Raw genomic sequence first — 25821 nt, forward strand, 5'->3', positions numbered from 1 at the left:
GTGTTGTGTTCTCCAAAAGGCGTTGGATCAGGCCAGATCCAGACATCAAACTGAATGGTGTCTCGATACCGGTTAAAAAAGAACACAAGTTCCTAGGTGTAGTCCTTGATGAAAAGCTACCCTTTATCCCTCATATTGCCGCGAACCATACATTGGGTTTGTTTATTTGTGTTTTGCTTTTACCGCCCGGCTGCGCCGGTCTGTGTTATCTCTGCGCCAAGGGAAGCGCGTGTTCCATTCTTTCTTTCTGTGCCGCATGTGTTATCTGTTGTGATAGTGAGAGCATTCCCATCTAACGTCAACAGCCCAGAATAATCTTCTTGGATCTACTATGTTCTCGATGCGAATCGACGTTTCGAGAACCACGCGCGACAAAAGATAAAAAGCCTGCAGTGCGGACGCCGGGGCAATCGATTCGACGACACTCGCCTGTCCAAGTCACTTTGTTGACCGCTGCTTCGCCGTCTCTGTATTCTTTTGAGTTGTTAGGGGAGCACAAGTTCGCTCCAATAAACGTGTTTCTCATTCAAGACAACTGCATCGTCCTTGTCTTCGTGACATCTGGTGGAGGTGCTGGGTAGCACCCTTCATGCCCACTACAACCTCGGGAAGCCGCCAAGCCAGTCCAACAAGAGCCAGCCTCCGCCTGCAAGATTTACCACCCGAGTTCGGTTTGATGCCAGAAGGGCCCAAGAAAAGGAACGCTGCAACCAACACCATGGTGCAAGAAACAACGTCGCCAATCGTCCTGCAGCAGCCCCGGGAACCGCCATCGTTCTGGGGAGCCCCCGCTGAAGACCCCGAAGAATGGTTGGAGAAGCTGGAGCGCGTCCGCATCTTCAACAGGTGGGACGACGAAGAAACTTTCCGGCATGTCTTCTTTTACTTAGAAGCTGCTGCTCGAACTTGGTTCGAGAACCATGAGAGTTCTTTGACCAACTGGACTCACTTCAAAAGGGAGTTCCTTAAGACATTCACTACCGTTGTGAGAAAAGAGCGAGCTGCACTTATGCTTGAAACTCGGACACAACACCCCAACGAAGGGGTCGTGATCTTCGTTGAGGAGATGAAGCAACTATTTCACCGCGCGGACCCCGAAATGACGGAAGAAAAGAAGTTACGCTTCTTGATGCGCGGTGTGAAGGAGGAGCTGTTTGCTGGACTTGTCCGCAACCCGCCCAAAACCATCGCTGAATTCGTGACCGAAGCCAGCACGATTGAGAAGGCTCTCGAAATGCGTGCTAAGCAGTATGACCGGAACTTTGTTGGCGCGGCCAGTGCGAACTTCGTCGACAACATGCGGATTCCGGCTGATAGCCTACGTGAGACCCTCCGCGCAGTAGTGAGAGAGGAGCTGCGGAAACTTTTCCCGACGACGCCGCAACCCCAAGTCGCTTGCCTAACTGACGTGATCCGGGAAGAAGTTCAAAACTCTTTGGGAACTTATGTGGCATCCGAAGTACACTGCGAGCCCCAAGCTATGACGTACTCCGCGGCTGTTCACCGACCCCGCCCTGCTCCAACACGTCGTAAAGAGGCACGTCGTCAAGAGGCCCCGCCCTACCGCCGCCCACTGTCGCCCGCCCGACCCCCGGTAGCACAAACCCAGACGCCGATGAAGACTGACGTATGGCGAACACCGGATAATCGTCCTCTGTGCTACCACTGCGGAGAGGCCGACCACATCTACCGTCGCAGCCCATACAAGAGACTCGGACTACGTGGTTTCTCCGTCGACGCACCACGCCCCCGACCCGGCCAGCACCCATCTGAGATTGAAGAATACCTGTCAAACACCAGCCGTGGACCAGCCCGTTTCAACCGTTCGCCGTCGCCCTACCCGTACCAGTCGCCGGCCCGCCGTGGCAGTGCTGACTTCACACGTGGAAGGTCTCCCAGCCCACGCGGGGGAAACTAAAGGCGGCAACTTCTGCAGGTGAAGTTGCTCTACGGCGAAAAACTGGAAACCCTCCAACGACGCAAGGACGCGCTGAAGACAGTGATTCACGACATGCCCTCATCCCGACGACCCGACCTAACCCTGACGAGACTTCCGAACACGACGACAGCAACACGGCGCGACGCGTACCCAACCTGACCGAGACGTCCGTTAAGAATACGACGACAACGACGATGCACAGTGCCCGACGATCAACACGTACAAGCAGAGATACGACGCCCCGACGAACCCGGAACTCGATGAAGACTGCATCTGACGTCAAGGTGTCCATCAACGGCTTTGACGTAGTCGCCCTCGTAGACACGGGAGCTGACTATTCAGTAATGAGCGGACCATTTGCGTCTAAACTGAAGAAAGTTATGACCAGATGGGACGGTCCGCACATACGCACAGCAGGAGGCCACCTCGTGACGCCAAGTGGAACGTGCACATCGCGCGTCACCATAGGCGGCACAACGTACCCTGCGGCGTTCGTCATTCTGCCTAACTGCTCCCGCGACGTAATGCTTGGAATGGACTTTTTGAGGGACAACGGTGCAATAATCGATCTGCAGACTAAGTCAATAACTTTTTCGCCCCATCACTACAAGACGCCGGAACCGAACACCGAACGACGTGCTGCTGTAAGGATTGCAGATGATCATGTCACCCTGCCACCCCGCGCAAGCTTGATGGTCGCAGTCTACTGTGAAGATGCTGCTCCTGATTGTCATGAATGGGCCTAGGACCAGCTAGAAAGTCACGAGTCGGTAATACGTGCGCAAGTACGGATAGCTTTATGCGTGGAAAATGAGAGCAGAAGGAAAGAGAGTAGCGGAAACACAGAGCGGAAACGAGACTACAGGAAAGAGCGTTAAATGGGGTAGCAGGCTAACGAATTCTGTTCGCTGAAGAGAGCAAGGGAGGAAACGTCGTACATGGTCAGGATGCGCAGCAGTCCAACTAGGTCTCATCGCGAAGTGCGTGGGATCGGCCGATGCACCACGGCGCGGCTTGCTCGCTGAGGAGTCTCACGTCACGTCGGATCTGGACACGGGACAGCGGCCGGACGTCAGGGACCGTGCACTGTGGTTGACGGCTCGATGGCCCAGCGGCGGTTCTGAGCCGGTGTTTCCCCGAACCGCGCTCTCTGGCCCAGCGCGTCACCAGATCCAGGCACGGGCCAGCAGACAGACTTCGGTAACCGGACCAGAGGCCGACGGCTCTCCGGCGACAGCAGCGGTTGAGACCCTGGTTTCTAGCTCCAAGCGATCACATGGCCGCGCTCACTCGCCCAGCGCGTCAAATGCGTCCGCTGAACCCTTCCTGATTCGATTCTTCTGCACGCACTCGATGCAGCTGCGCGCTCGGTCCCTTCTTCCTCGTCTTCCACAGGCACTTCATCACAATGACCCCGGGTTTAAGAAAGTTGTTGGGAAGCAACAACTATTCTATAAAAAGAACAGTCATTTAGAGTCACGGAGAAGTTCCGGGGAAGCACGATAAAGTCCAAAGTTCACGGCAGCACGATCAGTCACAATAGAACACTTAAAACGCCCAACGCACGAAGTTACAGAGGAAAAAATACAAACTGAGTAAAGAAACAACGTGACGTCAAAAAGCAATCGAAGAACACACTAAATACAAAAGACGGGTAGCAGGCGAGGATTACCCCAACCCATGTTGGTAGCCCCTGCATCGTCAGTCCGGTAGTGACCGGCTTCAAGAAGACCAGTGCGTCAGTGGCTTGACTCTTAGATCCTAAGATTCTGGCGTAGCCGTCAGGCGCCTCTGTACCAAGTTCGCGAAATGCTCTTTGCGGCCTCGTAGTCGTTTCATTGTCGTATCGGACGGATTCTTTCGCTGCCCGACCTTGGTGTTCTTGTAATGGCTGGACGTATCATGTGGGCGACCTTCTGACTTGTTAACGATGATTCGGGTGTGGTGAAACGGCGGCGACTGAGTGAATACGTTGTTGTACGCGGTTTCACAGTCTAGCCGTTGGACCGTCGACTTGGTAAATGTATCGTTGGACATGTGCGATGACGTTTTGCTCTTGAAAGTTTCTTGGTCTGGAACGTCTACGCCTTGGGTACAGCAAGTTGGCATGTCTCCTGCTAGTGCCGAAGGTCCCGTCTTTCTTTTGCGTACATTATGCCGACAGGTTCCGCACGTTCTGACAAAGTGTCGTACGTCTCGACGTCTGGCCAATAATACTCTTGCATAACGCGGTCGGTCGTCCTTCGGACACCTTGGTGCCCCGCCAAGGTGCTCTCATGGGCTACTCGAAGGATTTGTTCCCGCAGTCTCTTTGGAACGACGACTTGTTCAAATTCTCTGCTGGAGGCAAGCTGGTATTGGCGGCATAAAACATTGTTGGATTGAAGAAACGAGTACCTCTGTTCTTTTGCCAATGAAAACGTCTTCCCCAACTTCCGGAAGCAACATCGGAGGGTCGGGTCTCGTCGTTGTTCTTCGGCCAGCTCTTCTCTTGGGATGTCGGCGCACCTGATTAAAGGCACAGTTAGAGGCGTAACCTTTCCCTTCTCTGTATTCGCGACAGCCGGAGCCAACCGATCGGTGGGCAGCTGAGTGGCTATTGCGGCCAGTGCCACACGTGGGCCATGTTTCCCTCTGAGCGGCCAGTAGGGATCTGGCATGAGAGATTCCCTCATACCTGGAATATTCCCGATCACGACATCATAGATTAGCTTGACCAGGCAAGCGGCGGTAACCTCGCCTACAAAGTACGGGGTCTGGACGTATATGTGGGCCTCCGGGAGCTTCTTGACTGTCCCGTCCAAGAGCATTAACCGGGTAGTTTTTCCCGTTAACTGGGTTACTGCGACCAAGTCGCGTCGGACACAAACGCTATTACTACCCGTGTCCCGCAAAACGGTGACAGGCTGTCCGAATAATCGCCCTTCGACCACTGGCATCCCTTCGGCTAGGCAAGAATGTTCTTTTACTATGCCACAAGAATACTTGGTACAAGCATTCTCATCGTGCTTGTCATCGAACTTGATACACTGCGGTTGAGCTTCCCGAGGCTCAGTGAGGGCACAAGCAGCAACCTGCTCTGTTCCACTCAACCCATGTCCGTAGTGCTCAGCTTTATGCCCGTGGAGACCACGCGTAGCGCGACTTGCCGGTTCTCTCAAGGAGTTGCGGCACTCTCGTGCACGGTGCCCTGGGCGGTCGCACAGAAAGCATTTCGGTGACGCTTTCGTTTGGGCGTCTGCCGCGACTTTAGTTGTATCCCGGGCGTCATCGGAGACCTTCCCGAGGTTCGACAAGTTTTGCGCTTGGAGGAAACGATCCGTCGCATCGGCAAGGTCGCTCAGCGTTTTGCACTCGCGTTCTTTCAAGAAAATCACGAGTTTAGGATGGCAGCAGCTGATGAATTGTTCCCCGATGATATGGTCACGGAGAGCCTCGAACGTTATCTGAATGTTTGCCATCTCTACCCAATGGTCAAAATAACCGGTGAGCCTCGCTGCAAGCTGTTTTCCGGTTTCACCATCCTCCTCCCGCGCTTTCCTGAATTTTTCCTGATAGCCTTGGGCTGTAAACCGGAAACGCTGAAGCAACGCCTTCTTTACTTTACCGTAGTCAAGAGAGTCTTCTGCGGTCATTCGGCCAATAATGGTAAGCGCCTCTCCACTTAAGCACATGCTTACTGCAAGAGCCTATTTGTCTTGCGGCCATTGTTGCCCTGTTGCTACGCGTTCAAATCGTTGCAAGTACGCGTGCAAGTCGTCGCGCTTCTCGTGAAACAGAGGAAGCAATTTCTGTGGGTTGATCGCATTCATGGCGGCAAGAACTTCATTTCCCGCGGCGGGATTCGATGGGTTTCCACCGCCCTCTTGGAGTCGGATTCGTAAAAGTAGCAGTTCTTTCTCCCTTTCCGCGGCTTCTTTTGCTCTTTCTGCAGCTTCCTTATCCCTTTCCGCGGCTTCTTTTGCTCTTTCTGCGGCTTCTTTTGCCCTTTCTGCAGCTTCCTTCTCCCTTTCAGCTGCTTCTCGGCTAGCTTCCCTCTCAGCGGCCCTTGCGGCACGCTGCTCAGCAAGTTCGCTATCTACCCAAGCCCTAAGCTCTTGACCCGAAAGCCCCACCTGAGTTACCGCAGCAATTAACTTCTCAATGTCCATGCTTTCTAGCTAACCTTACAGGCGCGTTCGCGGCTTACCGACTCCTTTCAGCGGATGTTAAGTATCCTGGCAGGCTCGCCACTTTTTGTCATGAATGGGCCTAGGACCAGCTAGAAAGTCACGAGTCGGTAATACGTGCGCAAGTAGGGATAGCTTTATGCGTGGAAAATGAGAGCAGAAGGTAAGAGAGTAGCGGAAACACAGAGCGGAAACGAGACTACAGGAAAGAGCGTTAAATGGGGTAGCAGGCTAACGAAAACTGTTCGCTGAAGAGAGCAAGGGAGGAAACGTCCTACATGGTCAGGATGCGCAGCAGTCCAACGAGGTCTCCTCGCGAAGTGCGTGGGATCGGCCGATGCACCACGGCGCGGCTTGCTCGCTGAGGAGTCTCACGTCACGTCGGATCTGGACACGGGACAGCGGCCGGACGTCAGGGACGTGCACTGTGGTTGACGGCTCGATGGCCCAGCGGCGGTTGTGAGCCGGTGTTTCCAGGAACCGCGCTCTCTGGCCCAGCGCGTCACCAGATCCAGGCACGGGCCAGCAGACTGACTTCGGTAACCGGACCAGCGGCCGACGGCTCTCCGGCGACAGCAGCGGTTGAGACCCTGGTTTCTAGCTCCAAGCGATCACAGGGCCGCGCTCACTCGCCCAGCGCGTCATATGCGTCCGCTGAACCCTTGCTGATTCGATTCTTCTGCACGCACTCGATGCAGCTGCGCGCTCGGTCCCTTCTTCCTCGTCTTCCACAGGCACTTCATCACACTGATGTCGACACTATCGTACACACTGATCAAAGGGTGCTTCTCGACCGTGGTGTGTCTGTAGCAAGAGGCATCGCGCGCTTCAAGGAACACCAATCCCACATTTTGGTTACTAATTTCACCGAGGAGTACCAGCATTTAAACAAGGGCGCGGCAATTGCATTCCTCGAAGAAACGCAAGAAGCAAGTGACGTGATCGCGGTCGCCGACTTTGAACGCACACCCGTAGAAACCTTCAAGCTCCCGCAGGCATTCGACGTGAATCCGGCGCTACCGCAAAAACAACGGAAAAAATTATTGGCTTTGCTGCGTCGCTATAGCGAATGTTTTTCGTCGAGTGCAAAACTACGTCACACCCCTCTAGCGAAGCACCGAATAATAACCGAAGATGGAGCCCGACCTACCCGACAGTCACCGTACCGCGTCTCTTGACACGAACGGGAAGCCATCCGGACTCAAGTCGACGACATGCTCAGCGACGACATTATACAGCCATCGAAAAGCCCCTGGGCTGCGCCCGTCGTACTCGTAAAGAAAAAAGACGGCACATTAAGGTTTTGCGTTGACTACCGGCGACTGACCAAAATCACGATAAAGGACGTGTACCCCCTCCCCCGAATCGACGACGCCCTCGACCACCTCTGCCACGCGAAGTACTTCTCATCGATGGACCTGAACACCGGCTACTGGCAAATTGAAGTGGACGAGAGAGACCGAGAGAAGACTGCATTTATAACCCCAGACGGCCTATACGAGTTCAAGGTGATGCCGTTTGGGCTGTGCACAGCACCAGCGACGTTTCAAAGAGTCATGGACACTGTGCTAGCTGGCCTTAAGTGGCACACCTGCCTCGTATACCTCGACGACGTAGTGGTATTCGCCCGGACTTTCGATGAACACCTTGAAAGGTTGGAGTCTGTACTCGAGGTCATTCGTACGTCGGGGTTGACGCTGAACCCTGAAAAGTGCCGTTTCGCATACGGGGAACTCAAGTTTTTGGGCCACGTCGTCAACGCCGCGGGAGTCCTACCTGACCCGGCAAAAACTTCAGCCATTGCGAACTTCCCAAGGCCGAAAGACAAGAAGGGCGTGCGAAGATTTCTCGGGCTGTGCGCATACTACCGGCGCTTCGTCGCAAAGTTCGCACGCATTGCAGAGCCACTCCGCGCTTGACGAAAGATAGCACCCCTTTCAGCTGGGAAAACGACCAAGAAAAAGCAATCTGCGAGCTGCAAAAACCCCTGCAAAGCCCGCCCGTGCTCGCTCATTTCGACGAAAATGCCGAAACGGAAATGCACACGGACGCCAGTGATATAGGCTTGGGTGCTGTCCTTGTCCAAAAGCAAAGCGGCTGCGAAAGGGTAATCGCCTATGCCAGCCGTGGTCTGTCGAAAGAGGAGAAAAACTATTCTGCCTCTGAGAAAGAGTGCCTGGCTATTATATGGACGATTTCAAAATTTTGCCCATACGTGTATGGAAGGCCATTCAAGGTTGTAACAGACCACCATGCGCTGTGTTGGCTCGCCAATTTGAAGGACCCCTCTGGCCGTCTTGGGCGGTGGAGCTTGCGCCTGCAGGAGTTCGACGTTACAGTCGTTTATAAATCCTGCAGGAAACAGTCCGACGCCGACTGCCTGTCCCGCGCCCCTGTCGACCCACCACCACAAGACTCTGATGAAGACAGTGCGTTCTTCGGGATCGTGACGGAGAGCGACCTAGCCGCCCAGCAGCGTGCCGACCCCGACTTACGCGTCATAATCGAGTACCTCGAGGGATGTAACGTTGCCGTTCCTGGGACCTTCAAACGCAGCTTACCAGCATTAAGCCTGAGAAACTCCGTCCTTGTGAAGAAGAATTTCAGCCCCGGAACAAGAGCGAATTACCTTCTCGCCATCCCCGCGGACCTTCGTGACGAAATTTTGGAAGCGTGCCACGACGACCGGTCTTCCGGACATCTCGGCACAGCCCGCACTATTGGAAAAATCAAGGCGAGGTACTACTGGCCCGGCCTTACCTCTGACGTCACCCACTACGTCCGGAGCTGCCGTGACTGCCAACGACGAAAAACGCCGCCGACGAGACCCGCCGGACTTCTGCAACCGATCACCGTCCCATCGAGACCATTTCAACAGATTGGAATGGACCTTTTAGGCCCGTTCCCTACGTCACGATCACAGAACAAGTGGATTGTCGTAGCGACAGACTACATGACGCGCTACGCAGAGACCGCCGCTCTTCCGAGGGGTACTGCACAAGAAGTGGCGAAGTTCTTTATAAGCCAAGTTGTGCTGCGACATGGAGCCCCGGAAATCCTAATCACAGACCGCGGAACGGCATTTACTGCGGAGCTGATGCAAGGAGTATTACGCTACAGCAACACGGATCACCGAAGAACGACGGCGTACCACCCCCAAACGAACGGACTAACAGAACGTCTGAACAAGACAATCGCAGATATGCTGTCAATGTACGTTGACGTTGAACATAAGACTTGGGACGAAGTGCTCCCGTATGTCACGTTTGCGTACAACACGGCTATCCAGGAGACGACGCAGCTGACGCCGTTCGAGCTTGTCTACGGTAGAAGGCCGACTACGATGCTCGACGCCATGCTTCCGCACGTAGAAGACGACGACCCCGACGCCGACGTCCACGGATATCTTCAACGTGCGGAGGAGGCCCGCCAGCTCACTCGAGTTCGTATAACGCACCATGCGGGCCGCTACAACCTCCGACGCCGAGACACCGAGTACCGCCCAGGGGACCGTGTGTGGGTTTGGACTCCCATCCGGCGACGCGGACTCAGTGAGAAGCTCCTGCGACGGTATTTCGGACCCTACAAGATTCTGCGACGTGTTGGCCAACTCACCTACGAAGTGATCCCCGATGGTGACTCCGGCACATCACGACAACGCACGCGGCCTGAAGTCGTCCACGTGGTTTGCTTGAAACCTTTCTACGGACGATGACGAACTTTTATTTTCATTTGTTCGGACTGTCGCTTATGTTATCATCGGGTCGATGCACTCTTAAAGGGGAGGTAATTCCGCGAACCATACATTGGGTTTGTTTATTTGTGTTTTGCTTTTACCGCCCGGCTGCGCCGGTCTGTGTTATCTCTGCGCCAAGGGAAGCGCGTGTTCCATTCTTTCTTTCTGTGCCGCATGGGTTATCTGTTGTGATAGGGAGAGCATTCCCATCTAACGTGAACAGCCCAGAATAATCTTCTTGGATCTACTATGTTCTCGATGCGAATCGACGTTTCGAGAACCACGCGCGACAAAAGATAAAAAGCCTGCAGTGCGGACGCCGGGGCATTCGATTCGACGACACTCGCCTGTGCAAGTCACTTTGTGGACCGCTGCTTTGCCGCCTCTGTATTCTTTTGAGTTGTTAGGGGAGCACAAGTTCGCTCCAATAAACGTGTTTCTCATTCAAGACAACTGCATCGTCCTTGTCTTCGTGACAATATCAAACAACTGAAACAAAAATGTATTAACACACTGGATATTCTAAAGGTCTTGTCGCATCACTCGTACGGTGCTGACAAACAACTTCTGCTGCGAGGGTTTACCAGTCTGGTAGGCTCGAGGTTCGACTATGGGAGTGTTTTTTATGGTTCAGGAAGGGAAACTGCTTTGAAAATGCTCGACCCAGTGCAGCACTTGGGCCTTCGACTTGCGTCTGGTGCTTTCCGGACTAGCCCCGTGCAAAGTCTGTACGTCGAGTGTGACAGATGGTGCCTGGGGTACCAGCGCGAGTATGTCGATTTGCTATATGCTTTTAAAGTTTCATCAATGTCTCACCATCCCATTAAGTCTCTAATCAACGATACATCTACATCCCAACTGTTTTTAAATCGTCCATCTATTTCTGCGCCTTTCTCGCTCAGGGCGAGGCAGAAAGCCTCTGAACTTTGTGTCTCGTTTTTAGACACTTTTACAACATCTGTCATTGATTCTATAGCCCCATGGCATCTTCATCCTGTATTGTGTGATTTGTCGTTTACACAATTTAAGAAAGACACGGTGCCCACAACTGCCGTTTTGCAGCATTTCATGTATCTCAGGCGAAATATGGGGCAACAGAATTTTTTACTGATGCTTCAAAAACATCCATTGCGGTGTCTTGTGCTGCACATGGACCCAATTTCTGTGCTTGTAAAACCATGAATGTGAATTCTAGCATTTTTACAGGGGAGGCATATGGTATACTTTTTGTTTTAAATCATATCAAAGAACATAATATTGCAAACTCCATAATTTTCACGGATTCACTAAGCGTCGTGCGTACATTATCATCCCAAAGGTCTTCCGAAAATTACATTGTCAATCTGGTTTTTAAATCTTTGATGTCGGCGTATGCGTCAGGTCTGAATGTTACCATCTGCTGGGTTCCAAACCACGCTGGCATCGCGGGCAATGAGTTTGCTGATGAAATGGCCGCTGCTGCTGCACTGAGAAACACTCTAGACATAGAAACAGTACCATACCGTACACTGACATGAAGCCAGTCATCAGACAACGCCTACGTAAAACATGGCAAACACACTGGAGGAAACAGTCAGACAACAAGCTACATGTAATAAAGCCACACTTGGGACAATACACAACTGACTCACACAACAGACACACCGAAGTGACCCTAGCAAGGTTACGGATAGGTCACACACATGCAACACACTCGCACTTGCTCCCTGGATCTCCAAGACCCATGTGCAGCAGGTGTGGAGAGGGCCTATCCGTAATCCACGTACTCATCCAATGCAAGGCACTTGACACAACACGACGCAAACACTTCCCACAACTATACAGACAACACGTTCCGTTTCACCCATTGTACTTTCTAGGAGGCGAGCCCATGTTTTCCACCAAGCTTGTTTTTAAGTTTCTCACCGATGTCATTTTTTTACATCTCATCTCTTATCATGCATCATGACAACCTGGCCCTTTACACCAGTCATCTTCATTAGCTTGTTTTAGTTTGTATATGTTTACTTAAACCCTCTACTTTTACTTTCACATCGCTGTCATGAAATCACTTTTGTTTGGCGCTCTTTGCCCTTAGCTGGCCTTGCGCCATTAAAATCCAGATATCATCATCATCATAACAGTGAAGTCGGCTTTCGAGCTTGTTAGAGTGTGAGCACAAGGGGCGTATGCGTATACGCACCTCTTACTATTCCATTTCAAAGGTGGCAAAAAAAATTGGCGCAGCTTGAGATAGTGGTGCAAGGCTGGAGAAACAGCATAGCTGGGGGTCGACTTACCTTGTTTCCCCCTTGGATCCCCTAACAAGGGGGGGGCACCCTGGGGCATCCTTGTAAAATCCGGTTAAACTTGGCCTCACCCCTCAGCGGTCACCGCCAGCTAGTAAGCACATTGCAAAGATACATGACAAAACTTAGCAACACCAGAAGAAACTAGGTCGGCCCAAAGCTCCGCTGTTCTCCGCTGAACACCTATTTCACACTGCTTCTACACCCTACAGAAAGCCAAGCGTGTTGCAGTCGGTAAACACCCTTTTTGCCACACGACTAGAGTCTTTTTAATTTTAGAGGTTGAAATTGGTGTTTCACGTGCCAAAGCTTAACTTTGGGTACGAGGTGCACCGCATATGGCAACAAGCGATCATTTCATACGAGCAATTATTTTTTTGCGTTTGAAAATTTCTTGCGAGTAGAGGAGTATAAGAGGGGGTGTCTTGTTCTTTACAGTGCTATTCTGCATCCAAACATGGCCTTATTCAATGAAAAGCTGAACACCTTTTCCACGCCATTTCAACACCCTATAAATAACCAAGGGTGTTGAAGTTGATTAACACCCTTTTTCACACAAAAAGGGTGTAGAGCTAGAAAAAATGTGTTGAGATTCAAGACAAATGGTGTAAAGGCCTCCCAACACCCTTTTTACACTTATGCTACACCGTTTTTGGCTAAAAAGGTGTAAAACGTTTAGTGTGTAGAGTCGAGCTTTTTGGGTGATGAATACGCGTGGCGAATCAGCTGTAAGCGCGTTTCTCATATGGCCTCTTTGACAGTCACTGACTCCGCTGTAGTACAGTACCAGGCCCCTAAAACGTTTTTCTTGTATGCCTGCAAGCACGACAGCTGTCTCCTCCGCAGAGTCGGTGTCATCTGTATTGACCGTTGCTAAGCACAACTCAGCTCCTTTACTGCTTGTCACACTAACAGCGTACGCCCACTTGGTTCGTGCCGGGTACCTCTCAGCGTCGACGTATCTTGTTGAGCTGTCCTTGCTGTAAGCTTTTCGCAAGGCCTTGACCCTGACTTCCCTTCGCCGCTTGTGGTAAAGCGGGTGCATGTTGCGTGGGACGTTTTCAACCATGATGTATTCCCTGATGGCATGGGGGATGCATCGCTTTTGGTTTTGAGGTTCCACGCTTGGCTCGTAACCGAGGTGGTACAAGGTAGCTCGGCCGGTCGGGGTAAGCCTGAGTCGCTTCATTTCGCTGGATTTATGCGCCTTTGTGAGTTCTTGCCATGTGTTGTGAATTCCTAACTGAAAAAGTTTCTCTGTGGAGGGCTTGGCTGGCAGTGCCAGTGCTAATTTGTAGATTTGACGAATTAAGATGTCGAGTTTCTTTATTTCAGCAATTTTGAGCGAGGAAAGAAGAGGACAGGCCACGTACTTTGCACAACTACGTTGGTGTGAATATATGGATCTGCACGTTGAAGTTTTGACATGCAATAAAGACCGGAAAAGAAGTCCCACTTGTTCCACGTTTTACGGTTTTCTGGGTTCGCCATTTTTAAAATGATGATGGGTGTTCTATCACGCCAGGTTTTTATGGGAGGAAGAATTGTGGTCAGAGAGGCTGGTGTTCTGAGATGCTGCTACTTGTTCTTTCTTCCTCATTTCTATACTTCTTTTTTATTTGACGTAGGGCAAGCGCCCACTTTTGCGGGGCCCGCTTTAAGTGACACCGGTTCCATGATTGCGCTAAAATAAGTAACACTTTCCTAATTTTCTGAGTGTGAAAATTTCAGGGAAGGTTTTTATTCTGAGAGCCATATCATCACTTACGACTCATTGTCTCAAAGAGATCCGGTGGGGAAACAGGTGGGTTGGCGCGACAGGCTGCAGACTTCCGCCTTGCCACGCGACTCAGGCAGAAAAGTGGTGCAACTGCTGCGAGCTAGTTCACGTCAGGTTTGAAGTATCGACATGCTCCTTTCTGACTCGGTTTCGGCAGGCTGTTTTTGCGCCACCTGTTAGCTTCCTAACCATTCTCCAAAGTTTGAATACGAATCGAGGAGTTCTTTTTACTCCATTTATAATAGACTTAGAGATTACATAGTTGATGCAATCAACTAATCAATTTTTTGCCAAATTTTCACCGTATCGAAATAATATTTGTTGCACCAGCGGCTCTACAGGTTCAGCTACCTCTGTTTTACATGGGAGGACAACCCGTGAGTATTGGGCACGAGGGAATAAAGAAGCGCTAACAGTCATTCCGGGTACAGCCTGACGAGTTGCTTGATTGGAATAAGATGGTTAATGCGATGGCCAGTCGTCCTCGGATAGTAATACGGACAGCGACAGGTCAGGCATCACTATGCACCAGGCCTCACTAGGGCCAGCAGGCCTCAACAGGCCGTGCATTGAAACCTTGTGGCACAGTCTGAACAGCAGTTTCTTCGGCTCAAAACTATACTGCTCAGAACAAGCGGTAATGAACTAGTGTCTGTGTCTTACCATGTTTTCAAACGTTTCCGAAGCGATGGAATGCTTCGGGACACTGTATTCCCGCAGTTGACGTTGCCCATGCGGGTACTGTAAAGCCTCATGCGCCACCGGGTGTTGCACAAAAGCTCCACAGAATGACCAACCAAAGTTACGTAGTTTCGTAGTGCAAAACGTGTGATCCGACCTGACGACTTTCTCTTAGATTAGTACTATAGTGTCAGATCGACATGCCTTATTTTGTGCAAGGAGCAAAACTGTTTTCGTTGTGTAACAAAAATGTGAAACGAGATGGCATAACCCATTGTTGACGCATATAATGCACGTCCCAGCTGCTGAGAGTTCTGCTCATCCAAGCGCGTTATTGCGAAACTAATTAATGGAGATGTCCTGAAATGCAACTCATTTCCCACGGAAGGAGTGAGTCCCACAAGCTACAAAAAAGCTTTATTTAGGCCGCACAGCTACAAAAATAACAAAAAATCCAAATTCCAAGGAAGTTCGGGTCATTTCATTATTTCACCTTGCTATTGAAATCAACGGGCATAAAAGAAAAGAGCGGGAAAGAAAAACTGGCAGATACAAAAAAAACGTTTCTGACCAAAGACAAAGGCCTTTCGCAGGAAACGGGCAGCTTGAGGGAGTCCTCCGCGTGGCCGCCATGTCCAGAAAACGGGTCGCTGATGAAGTCCTGTGGTGACGCTACTGAGGGCATCAAGACGGCTGGAACTTGTCCAGAAATTCCTGGATGATTCTATTCTTCGCATCCTGAAAGGGGGATAGGGAAATAATGCATGCGTGTCTTCTTGCGCCGAGGCAAACGCCGCCACAATACGAAAGTCTCCTGCCGACTCGGACAAGTGACACCCTCTCGTGTCTTTTTCTCGCATCTCTCACACTCTTTTTTACCCATCTGGCAACTCCTATGAGGAATGCAATAGATGTTTTCTAAATTAAATTTTTTGCGCGTTCGCCTTATTCGCATATGCCGTATATTGGGAACTTTTGTTACTGTTATTCGTGGAGCAGCTCAAGGTGATGTGTTTGGTTTTATAATGTTTGCTTTTGTCTCACCCTTCTTTGACATCGGTATTAACGCGTTGTTTTTTTTTTTTTCTTTTCCAGCGTGAAAACGTAACCAATTTTCATTTTAGTCAAATCACTTTGGCACACTTGGTTTTGTGGTTTTTGTATCTCTACTTGCGTGACGTTTCCTTTACGCGTAATACTTTGGACACACGCTGTTGTATACGAGCCACAGTAGATATATATTACGGTATCCAAGAGAGCTGAACAAAACCAACTAGCAGTACCGAACCAGCAACTTTTGTGGAACTGAACCCGAACCAGAACCGGTTTTTTTAGGATGCTGCACCCCAACTGGAACTGAGCATGGACACATAAATGAAATAATGGTATCCGGTTCAGGACGGAACGGTTCGATGAACCTGTTTGCAGTGTGCAGTGAATGTCGTGTTGTGATTTTCTCTTCAGGCAAGGTTAACTTGATTTGATTGATTGATTTTAGGGTTTAATGCGCCGACGCAACGCAGGCGATGAGGCGCGCCGTAGTGGAGGGCTCCGGATTAATTTTGACCTCCTGGGGATCTTTAACGTGCGCCGAAATCTCGTACACACGCGCGTTCTTGCTTTTCGCCTCCACCAGAAAAGCGGCCGCCGCGGCCCAGAATCGAGCCCGCGACCTCGTGCTCAGCAGCGCAACGCCTTAGCCACTGAGCCACCGCGGCGGGTTCACGCCCGCTTTTCACTTCAGAGCTATCACAACACTATTAACGAGAACACAGAAATACCTCCATGCAACATGGGAAGCGTGATTAATCGATTATGAGGTTCAACGTGCCTACGCTACGTAGGCGATGAGGCGCGCCGTACTGCAGTGCTCCGGATTATTTTTGGCCCCCTGGGGATCTTTAACGTGCGTCGGAATCTCGAATACACGGGCGTTTTCGCTTTTCGCCTCCTTCACAAGAAGAGGGAACACATTTATTTGGGAGCAGAGTTAGTTGTCGATGGTGGCCACTGTTTGGGCGGCGACCGCGGCCTCCCAGGCAACCAGTGAAGCTTGGGCCTCCTGGTCTGGGCAGCGCAACGCGTCCTCGCACTGCTCACATGTGGTTATTTTTGGATAGTGGTCTCACGGGCATCCCCACATAAGCTGCTGAAGGGTGCCGAGGGACTGGCAGGCTGTAGAGTTAGGTGCAGGGTATACGGCTGGCTGAATTGGGTGCAATTTAGGGGGATTAGGAATTATGTTTGTTTGAAAAAGACGCCATGTGTGTTCTTCATGGATGGTGAGTTTTGTGTGTGCCGGGGGGTAGACACGGCGAGAGAGGCGGTAATGGGTGATAATTTTATAATTTCATTATACGTTATCATGCGGTCTCTAGCGGATCTGCCGCCATGGTAGGGGAACGAGCTGGGCCCGGCTCGGATGGTGAGTTCTTGAGCCATACCGTGGGAAACTTCATTCCCCTCCAGGCCAGAGTGTGCCGGAGCCCAGATGATTTCTACGGGGGACGTTGGGGAGGCTTGTTGAATAATTTTGAGTGCCTGAGGCGAAATAAAGCCCGAGGCGCAATTTTGAACTGCCGTTTTAGAACCAGGAATGACTGTGGAGGGGGTCGACTTCTGCATTAGCGCTAATGCTAGTGCCGCATCTTCCGCCGTGGCTGGGTTGGTGATGCGGATAATCAGGAAGTTACGCTGGGCCTGATTGGAAGGGCAATAAGAGATGATTCAGAAGGCACCATGACGCCGATATTCCACTGCGTCGACGTAGTGAACGTCATGTTTGTCACGGTATTGTTTATGTCAAGCTTGGGCGCGTTGCGAACGCCTTTTGGTGCTAAATTGTGGGGGCATGTTTCTGGGTACAGGCTGATAATTAAGTTAGAATGGATGTCGTGGGGGAGTGTGCTTTTGTTTTCTGGGGGGCCTAGAAGGGAGATTCGTAGCTTCTGGAGAATGTGAGCGCCAGTGGTAGTTTTTGAGAGTCTCGTGATTTGATTGACGAGATGAGTCTCAATGAAGACTATTCGGGCAGAAATTTGGGCTAGTTGGTGATGGGACTTCGACATGGTAAAAAAGCGCACTAAAACGAGGAAACAAGAAAAAGGCGGTGACACGGGACGAGCGCTAGACATCAACTATGGCTTTATTCACAAGAAAGGCTATATATACACACATACAAATGCGCAGAAACGCAAAAAGATACACAGGGCGCAGCTTTCACAGAACATGATATTGACGCTGTAGATAGGCTTTCTCTTTTGTGTGCAAGGCCAGCGACGGAGTGCTCACGCAGTCATCTTTTTCCTTGAAGATACAAAACGCCTCAAAGATTTCCCTTTGTAGTTCCGTCCTAAAGCTGCGCAGGACGCGGGTATTATGAAAGTCAGGCGTGCAGGTGCACCGCCGGCAGTGATCTGCCAAATGTCCTCCCCCCACCAATGAGTTTACAGCTGCGCGGTGCTCTCTCAGTCTATCATTAATGCAGCGTCCCGTCTGGCCGACGTAGCATCTTCCACAATCTAGTGGGATCCTGTATACCACACCTACTTTACATTCCATAAAGCGTGGGGCGGGCTTAGTTGTGCAGGCAGCCTTCCCAGCTTCATTATTCACGGCTTTGCACATGCGTGCAAGCTTGCCTGGGGCCGAAAAGACAACCTGGGTGCCGCACCTTCCCGCCACTTTTTTGAGCCGGTGGGACAGGTTGTGCACGTACGGCACGATCACGGGCCGCACCTTCAAGCGTTCGTGTTGATTGGCTCTGGGCTGGTTCTCTGAATTTGCTTCTTTTATCAAGCTTCCAGCTTGATAAAAGAAGCTTCTAGCATCTTCCACTAGATTGTGGCAGCCGTAAACTCATTGGTTGGGGGAGGACATTTGGCAGATCACTGCCGGCGGTGCACCTGCACGCCTGACTTTCATAATACCCGCGTCCTGCGCAGCTTTAGGACGCAACTACAAAGAGAAATCTTTGAGGCATTTTGTATTTTCAAGGAAAAAGATGACTGCGTGAGCACTCCGTTGCTGGCCTTGCACACAAAAGAGAAAGCCTATCTACAGCGTCAATATCTTGTTCTGTGAAAGCTGCGCCCTGTGTATCTTTTTGCGTTTCTGCGCATTTGTATGTGTGTATATATAGCCTTTCTTGTGAATAAAGCCATAGTTGATGTCTAGCGCTCGTCCCGTGTCACCGCCTTTTTTTTTGTGTCCTCGTTTTAGTGCGCGTTTTTACCATGTCGAAGTCCCATCACCAACTAGCCCAAATTTCTGCCCTGAATAGTCTTCTTTCTAGTACAATGGGCCCTGTTCTTCCAAACTATATGTGTCACAACCCTTCGGTAACTTCAGCGTCGTTGATCAACTTGATCGCCATCACAGCGTGTCGTGCTCGTGCGGTAACCTTCTGCATCAAACACCAGCTCATCCCGCTTGAGGTGCTCAAACTTTTTGCGCCCTGTGTGCCGGCGTTGCGACACACTAGAAGAATACTGAACCTGTGGCGCTCTGAGCTGCGGCATCAGAACCGTCACTACCAAGTGTGTCTTCGCATTCTTTCGTCCTCTCTGGTCAACTGCAACCAACTCCGTGATTCCATGTTCCGGACGTTAACGCGCGACGCAGCAAAAGTGACGGAGTTTTTGTGGGCAAGAACTCTCCCGCCCCTGCTTGCTTGGACCAGAGCACGTGAGAAGGACTTCCGTTCTGGACAGGTGACGCTCCTTGGAGATTGTGCTTTGCCTGAAAATGTAAAAAATGTGTTGGACAGGGGACCTAAGTTTTGCACCGAGGTCAATGAAAGTCCTGTAGAACTGCTTTCTGTAGTAAGGAATGTCGCTAATGGAGTTCTGCCAGATGAACAAAACCGGGTTCTTTCAGAAGGTGCCGACTGCCTTATGTCTAGAAAACCGAGCAGCAACGCTAACCTCCAAGTTCGGGACTCCGTAAACTTTTTGAAGAATAATAACTTAGCGCTCATGGTGTCTGATAAAGAGGGTGGATTTGTAGTGCTCCCCAAGGGTGACTTTTCTGAGAAAGTCACCCTTGGGGGGCTTTTCTGAGCACAGCAAGCTATAACGAAGAATTTTATTTCAGTTAAAGGGACACTGAAGTGAATTTGTCAAGCTCCCGTTTTTGCTTGCACTGCGTAGACTGGCTCAAATTAGCACACTTTTCATCGTTTATTCGGTTGACAAATCGGTAATTATTTTACAAAGCGCGAAAGAAGAAAAACTACCATGCGCGGTTTGCGGCGGCCGCACCAACTAAAGCTGTGACGTTAGGAGGAGCCGCACCGTGATTGGACGATGCCCAAGGTGAGCAACCAAACAAGTTTCGGTTTCGGTTCTGTAAAACACAACCGTTGGCGTTGTTGGATGGGCATTCTCAATAACTCAGTAATCATCGTACCGCGCTTCTGCCATGTTGTCAGCTGTAAAAATGCATAAAGATAAGCCTCCTAGGACGGACTGGAATCGTAGCATTCACTAGCCGAAACCTACGCAGTGCATGAACGCCCTCCGCGTACCCGCAGACGCCCAAATGTCATGCGCTTTTCCCCCATATTTGGAGCTTGCCTCCCTCATGCCTGTGTCGTAAAAAGCGTGTTCGCACCAGGCCAAGGGTCTGTTCCTTCTAGCCTGTGCCCACTGCCTGCAAGCAGTCGGTGCTTATGGCAACAGCACGCCAACGAGAACTCGCTAGCGCGCAGGTGCCAGCCTGCGCGCGTTTTGTGAACTAGTTCGTGGAGCCATGAACGTTGCGGCCCAAAAAAAGGTGAGCTCAATATAGAAAACATCGGCGGAAAACGAAAAAGTTAACTTACAAAAAAAAAGCACGTACCCGCGGGGATTCGAACTAGTGACTTGCAAAATGCTTGCGGTGGCACACCTAGCAACCCAGACCGCTCGGCCACGAAGCGGGCTCGGCTGGAACCGGTAATATAGGGTATATATTGTACAACCAGTTTACACTTTTCTTTAGTTTTGACATTTCAAGCAGCTTAGGTGACTATTTGTTGTATTGCGCTCGTGCAGTAAGCGTCGCCCGAGTTTCCACGATAGCTCACGTCTAGCAATTGCATTTCGTAGACGGAAAAGCGTTCGCAGATGTGTAGTCGTGCTGCTGACCGCTGTGCTTGTTCGCCCAGCGCAAAAAAGTGCTTCCCGCACCCTAGTTTTACGCTGTATGGTAAAAATATCAGTTGATTTTATTTCCTTAGTACCTATATTGACTTCGCTGACTCTTCTCCCGCCTTCAAGAGGCCTTATATTTTCCTACTGGCATACCAGTCAGCGAAGCGTCGCATGTGCGCTTGTGCAGCGCTTGTGTGAAGCGACCTTGACTTGGAGCTAGATACAGTGTACAAACTAACAAGTAAAGAAAGGCAAATTCTACCATTCACAAACGTGTCCTGGCTTCGTTTCAACTGAGCGAACGAATTGCGACGACCCGTCGGCGGCCGGCGGACGAAACGCTGGGCCGACTGACTGTCTGAAGGCCGGGGAGCCGTGCAGTAGCGCGGCCAATTGCCAGCTTATCCCCTCCTGACGTCACACGAAAACGCCGCAGAAAATGGGCGAGCGTAAAGAGAGGAGGACAGCATTTTTGAATTAATTTTTCTACTAAATAAAATCGCGTAAACGCGCCCAGGGTGGTCGAAACATGGCCTGGGGACTCCGGACTACAATTTGCGCAAGTACTCCCGCAATGTTTACATATCACTTCAGTGTCCCTTTAAGTGCTCAAAGAAACAATTAAGGAATAAGGCTATGGCTCTCTCTGATGAGATTAACTTGCAAAGCCTGAAGAAAACCATCGCTGGTGCGAAAAAAGACTTCTTAGATATGTTCTTTTCAGCAAAAACGCACAAAGAGGGGATTCCATTCAGGGCGATTGTGACGGAGAAGGTATCATGGCAAGGAACCCTCTCTAGATTTTTGCAAAGGCATCTTAAGCTGCTTAAGGTGAATGACCCTTACCTCGTACCTAACTCAGACAGTGTTTGACCGTTATTACAGAGTACGAATATCCTCAGCAGCCGCTGCATGCCTTTTCTATAGACGTTGTAGACCTGTTCTACTCAATCCCACAAAGTGAACTTTTTTGTGCCGTTCGTGAAAGCATCGACGACTTTGGCCCTGTTGCCTTACGGAATTCTATTGGTTTTAATATTGACAATTTTATGGAACTATTACGATTTTACCTGTCCTCTACAACAGTTGCTTTTAATGACACACCCTTTCTTCAAAAGGAAGGGATTTGTATTGGTTCTTGTATTGCCCCAATTTTAAGTGATCTGTTTTTATCCTTTTGTGACAAGCGTATTCACACGTGCCTTGACACAGTCTGCGGTGCAAAGGTTTTAAACGTCTTTCGGTATGTAGATGACTACCTGGTAATGTTGAAGGATGTGCGTGCTGAGGATTTGACTGAAACCGTGAGCCAAGTTTTAGGCGTTTTTAATTCATGTAGCAAAGGGTTCAAATTCACTTTTGAGTTACCTGAAGAGGGATGCCTTCAGTTCCTCGATTTAAGCATCTTTTTCCATGACGGTCAGGTGTGCTGGAGATACCAACCCAGGTCCAAAAACACCAGTCCTTTACTACGATTCGGCCCATTCCAAAATTGTGAAAAGGGGTATTGCCAAAAATTGCATGCGTGCTGCTCTCAAAAAGTCGTGTTGTCACCAGGTGGCATGCAGCCTTCAGCACCAAGCTCGACGCTTGAGCAATGCCGGTTTTCCAGCAGAATTGCTGGCTTCCATAGCTGGAAGCTTGATAAAAGAAGCAAATTCAGAGAACCAGCCCAGAGCCAATCAACACGAACGCTTGAAGGTGCGGCCCGTGATCGTGCCGTACGTGCACAACCTGTCCCACCGGCTCAAAAAAGTGGCGGGAAGGTGCGGCACCCAGGTTGTCTTTTCGGCCCCAGGCAAGCTTGCACGCTTGTGCAAAGCCGTGAATAATGAAGCTGGGAAGGCTGCCTGCACAACTAAGCACACCACACGCTTTATGGAATGTAAAGTAGGTGTGGTATACAGGATCCCACTAGATTGTGGAAGATGCTACGTCGGCCAGACGGGACGCTGCATTAATGATAGACTGAGAGAGCACCGCGCAGCCGTAAACTCATTGGTGGGGGGAGGACATTTGGCAGATCACAGCTGGCGGTGCACCTGCACACCTGACTTTCATAATACCCGCGTCCTGCGCAGCTTTAGGACGCAACTACAAAGGGAAATCTTTGAGGCGTTTTGTATTTTCAAGGAAAAAGATGACTGCGTGAGCACTCCGTCGCTGGCCTTGCACACAAAAGAGAAAGCCTATCTACAGCGTCAATATCATGTTCTGTGAAAGCTGCGCCCTTTGTATCTTTTTGCGTTTCTGCGCATTTGTATGTGTGTATATATAGCCTTTCTTGTGAATAAAGCCATAGTTGATGTCTAGCGCTCGTCCCGTGTCACCGCCTTTTTCTTGTGTCCTCGTTTTAGTGCGCTTTTTTACCATGTCGGAGTCTCAATGAGTTCTTCCACTGTGTTATGCACACCTAGGGCTTCGAATTTGGCAGTGGAAGTGGTTGTAGCGCTGCTTTATAGGCTTTTCTGCGCATGAGGTTGACTGTGCTAAGCTCGGTTTTAGATGGATTTATAAATGGAAGGGACTAGGTCAGCCTGCCAAGGACAAAGGCTTAAAGGGGGCGGAGGCGTTCAGCTTCCTTGAGGCTTCTGTGTCTATTGGTAACTCGACGCATTAAACCTATCGTTTGTGTGGCATGTTGTTGGAGGTGGCGTATGAAGTGAGTATTGTATCTGTTATGTTGGATGGTTAAGCCCCAGATTGTGATTATTTCAACCTTCGGGATGGGGTGGCCCCGCATGGATATGGGGGGGATGAATTTTGTGTTTTTGGTGAGAGTACGAGCCATTGGCATTTGGTTGGCGAACAGGTGAGACCCGCTCTACCAGCCTCTTCCATTACTGTTTCTACTCCTCTTTGTAGAGTGCTCTCAATTTCAGCGTCGCTGCCTTTGTTGACCCACAGTGTAATGTCGTCGGCGTACAAACCAGCACTAAGATTAGGAATTCAAGCGGGCGCCGCGGCCAGGAATCTAACCCGCGTTCTTTGGCTCAGCAGCACAACGCCTTAGCCAGTACTGAGCCACCGCTATGGGGAAACGTATCCGCACCAGTGACGCAATGGTATGTGGCCACGTGTGCAAAGGGCGAGGCTGAACGAAAAAAAAACAACTATGACCCAGACTTCGCCCTTCCTTAGCAGCGAGCGTGTATGCGCCATCAGGCCGCAACATTGCTGCACTGTGCAACGGCGAAGGCCCACACCCTAAACGTGTCTTCTTTCTGAATTTCACAATTTGTTAAGAAACGACGCAAAGCTGAAATACTTGTCATGCGTTTTACGCAGAAGGCGTTTAGTAGCTGAGCCGCTGGCAAGGATGAAGGTGCGATCACGGTCCCCTGCGGCCGTTTTCTTTTTTATATGTAGAGGAAAAACAATAACGTCTATGCGTCGATTATCGGCGCTTGTGAAATATTGCCAGGTGAGTGAGTGAATAAACAGTTTCGACAAGCTTCAAGCGCCGATGGTTGGTCAACATTTTTCTGCTGCCCCCATCAAAATACGGTGCGCCTTCGGATATTCGAAGGCGCCAATTTGTTTTGACAAATGTGTTTCCGCCGGAAACCAAAAAAGAAAATGTCCATTACATGGTTCTATATGTTCACATAGGAATAATTTCGGATATTTTTGCTGCCTTCAGCCGTCGAATAAGCGCAAAACCAAGAAGCAGATTTTTATTTAGCCATCCCTCCCTTTAGCTGACCTTTAACATAACCAAACTTGTCATCACTGTAAAGGCAACGAGCACCGTAGTGCCGGTTTGTTACTTTCTCAGGACGCGTAGAGCGGGCAAGTTTGCATCCGCCATTTGTTGTCTTCCGTTGCCGTCAGACCTTTTGTGTTAAAAACCTCCCTGGTATGTCACCACGATACTGTTAACAAGGTCATATTTTGTGCTTTGTATATAAAAACCTGAACAAATCATGCAACATGTTTTTGAGGCATGTCGTAAAGAACAACTGGCTTGTATTTGTGAAAGTGGGGAAAATTCATGACGGTCTTCTTTACAGTGGCCTACTTACCTGGAATGGAGTGCGTTTTCAAATGGAACAGTTTTATTGAATAAACGGAAATAAGTGCAAAAAGAAAAAAAACTGTAGGAAATAACACACAGAAAAATTCAACTTTCTAGCTTGTCTGGATGCAGTCAAAGAGCTGAAAAAATGCAGTTTTTGAAGATGCGTCAAGTATGCAGAGTCGGGACGGTCAAGAATTTTATTTACATGTAATAAGACGTCCCTCTTCCTTTTTATGCGCAATTCATGTTTACGGAATGTAAAAAAATCGCCGCGTATCTGCTCACTTTGCTGCAAATGTCGCCGAAAGACGATGGTCTTCTGCAGCCGCCACCGCTACATAAATGCCTCTGTTTTCTTTCCCGCTGACCTTTCATGTTATTTCGCTCCTGTTGGGATCCTTCCATGGTAAATACAGTAGAGGTTGGCTGAAGTTAATTCTTTTCTCCTGTGTTTCAATGCTTTTGTTACTCCCCGGCTTCATGGAATACCGCGAAGAGGCCGGGGTGGCAACAGAGCTTTTTTTACTTTGGGGTCAAAACATTTTTTCTAGAATTCATTTCAGCTTAACGATCAGCTTACTGTCAGTCGTCTACAAGGTACTTAGCAAGGTAATCGCTAACAGAATTTTTGCAACCTTAGATTTCAGTCAACCTAAAGAACAAGCAGCTCTCCGCAAAGGTTATTCAACAGTGGACCATATTCACACGATCAATCAGGTGATAGAGAAGTGCGCTGAGTATACTGAACACCTATATATAGCATTCGGCCACTGGGCTTCCATCTAGTCTAAGTAGCTCGTTCCATCCTTCTTTCGTTCCACCCAGCTTAGCTAATTTATGGCACGCTGGCGTGAAAACAACACGTCGTACAGCCAAACACACGCTGGGCTATGGCATATCGTGTTGTGCTAGTGACACGTGTCAGGTTTTTAGACCCCAGTGGACCACACACTCCGGGTTGCCGGGGGAATTAACGTACATTATGAGAAAGCATTTGACTCGGTCGAAACCCTAGCAGTCATTCAGGCATTACGGAGCCAGGGGGTAGATGAGCATTATGTAAGAATACTAGA

General features: G+C 50.0%; 1 pseudogene; it reads left to right on the forward strand.

The window, feature by feature from the left end:
- Nucleotides 1-16984: 16984 nt before the first annotated feature.
- On the forward strand, nt 16985-22947 carry LOC144160736 (uncharacterized; annotated as a pseudogene).
- Nucleotides 22948-25821: the final 2874 nt, after the last annotated feature.

This window comes from Haemaphysalis longicornis, unplaced genomic scaffold (genome assembly GCF_048455015.1).
Source record: "Haemaphysalis longicornis isolate Haplotype H1 unplaced genomic scaffold, Haemaphysalis longicornis Haplotype H1 scaffold_1, whole genome shotgun sequence".
Lineage (NCBI taxonomy): Eukaryota > Metazoa > Arthropoda > Arachnida > Ixodida > Ixodidae > Haemaphysalis > Haemaphysalis longicornis.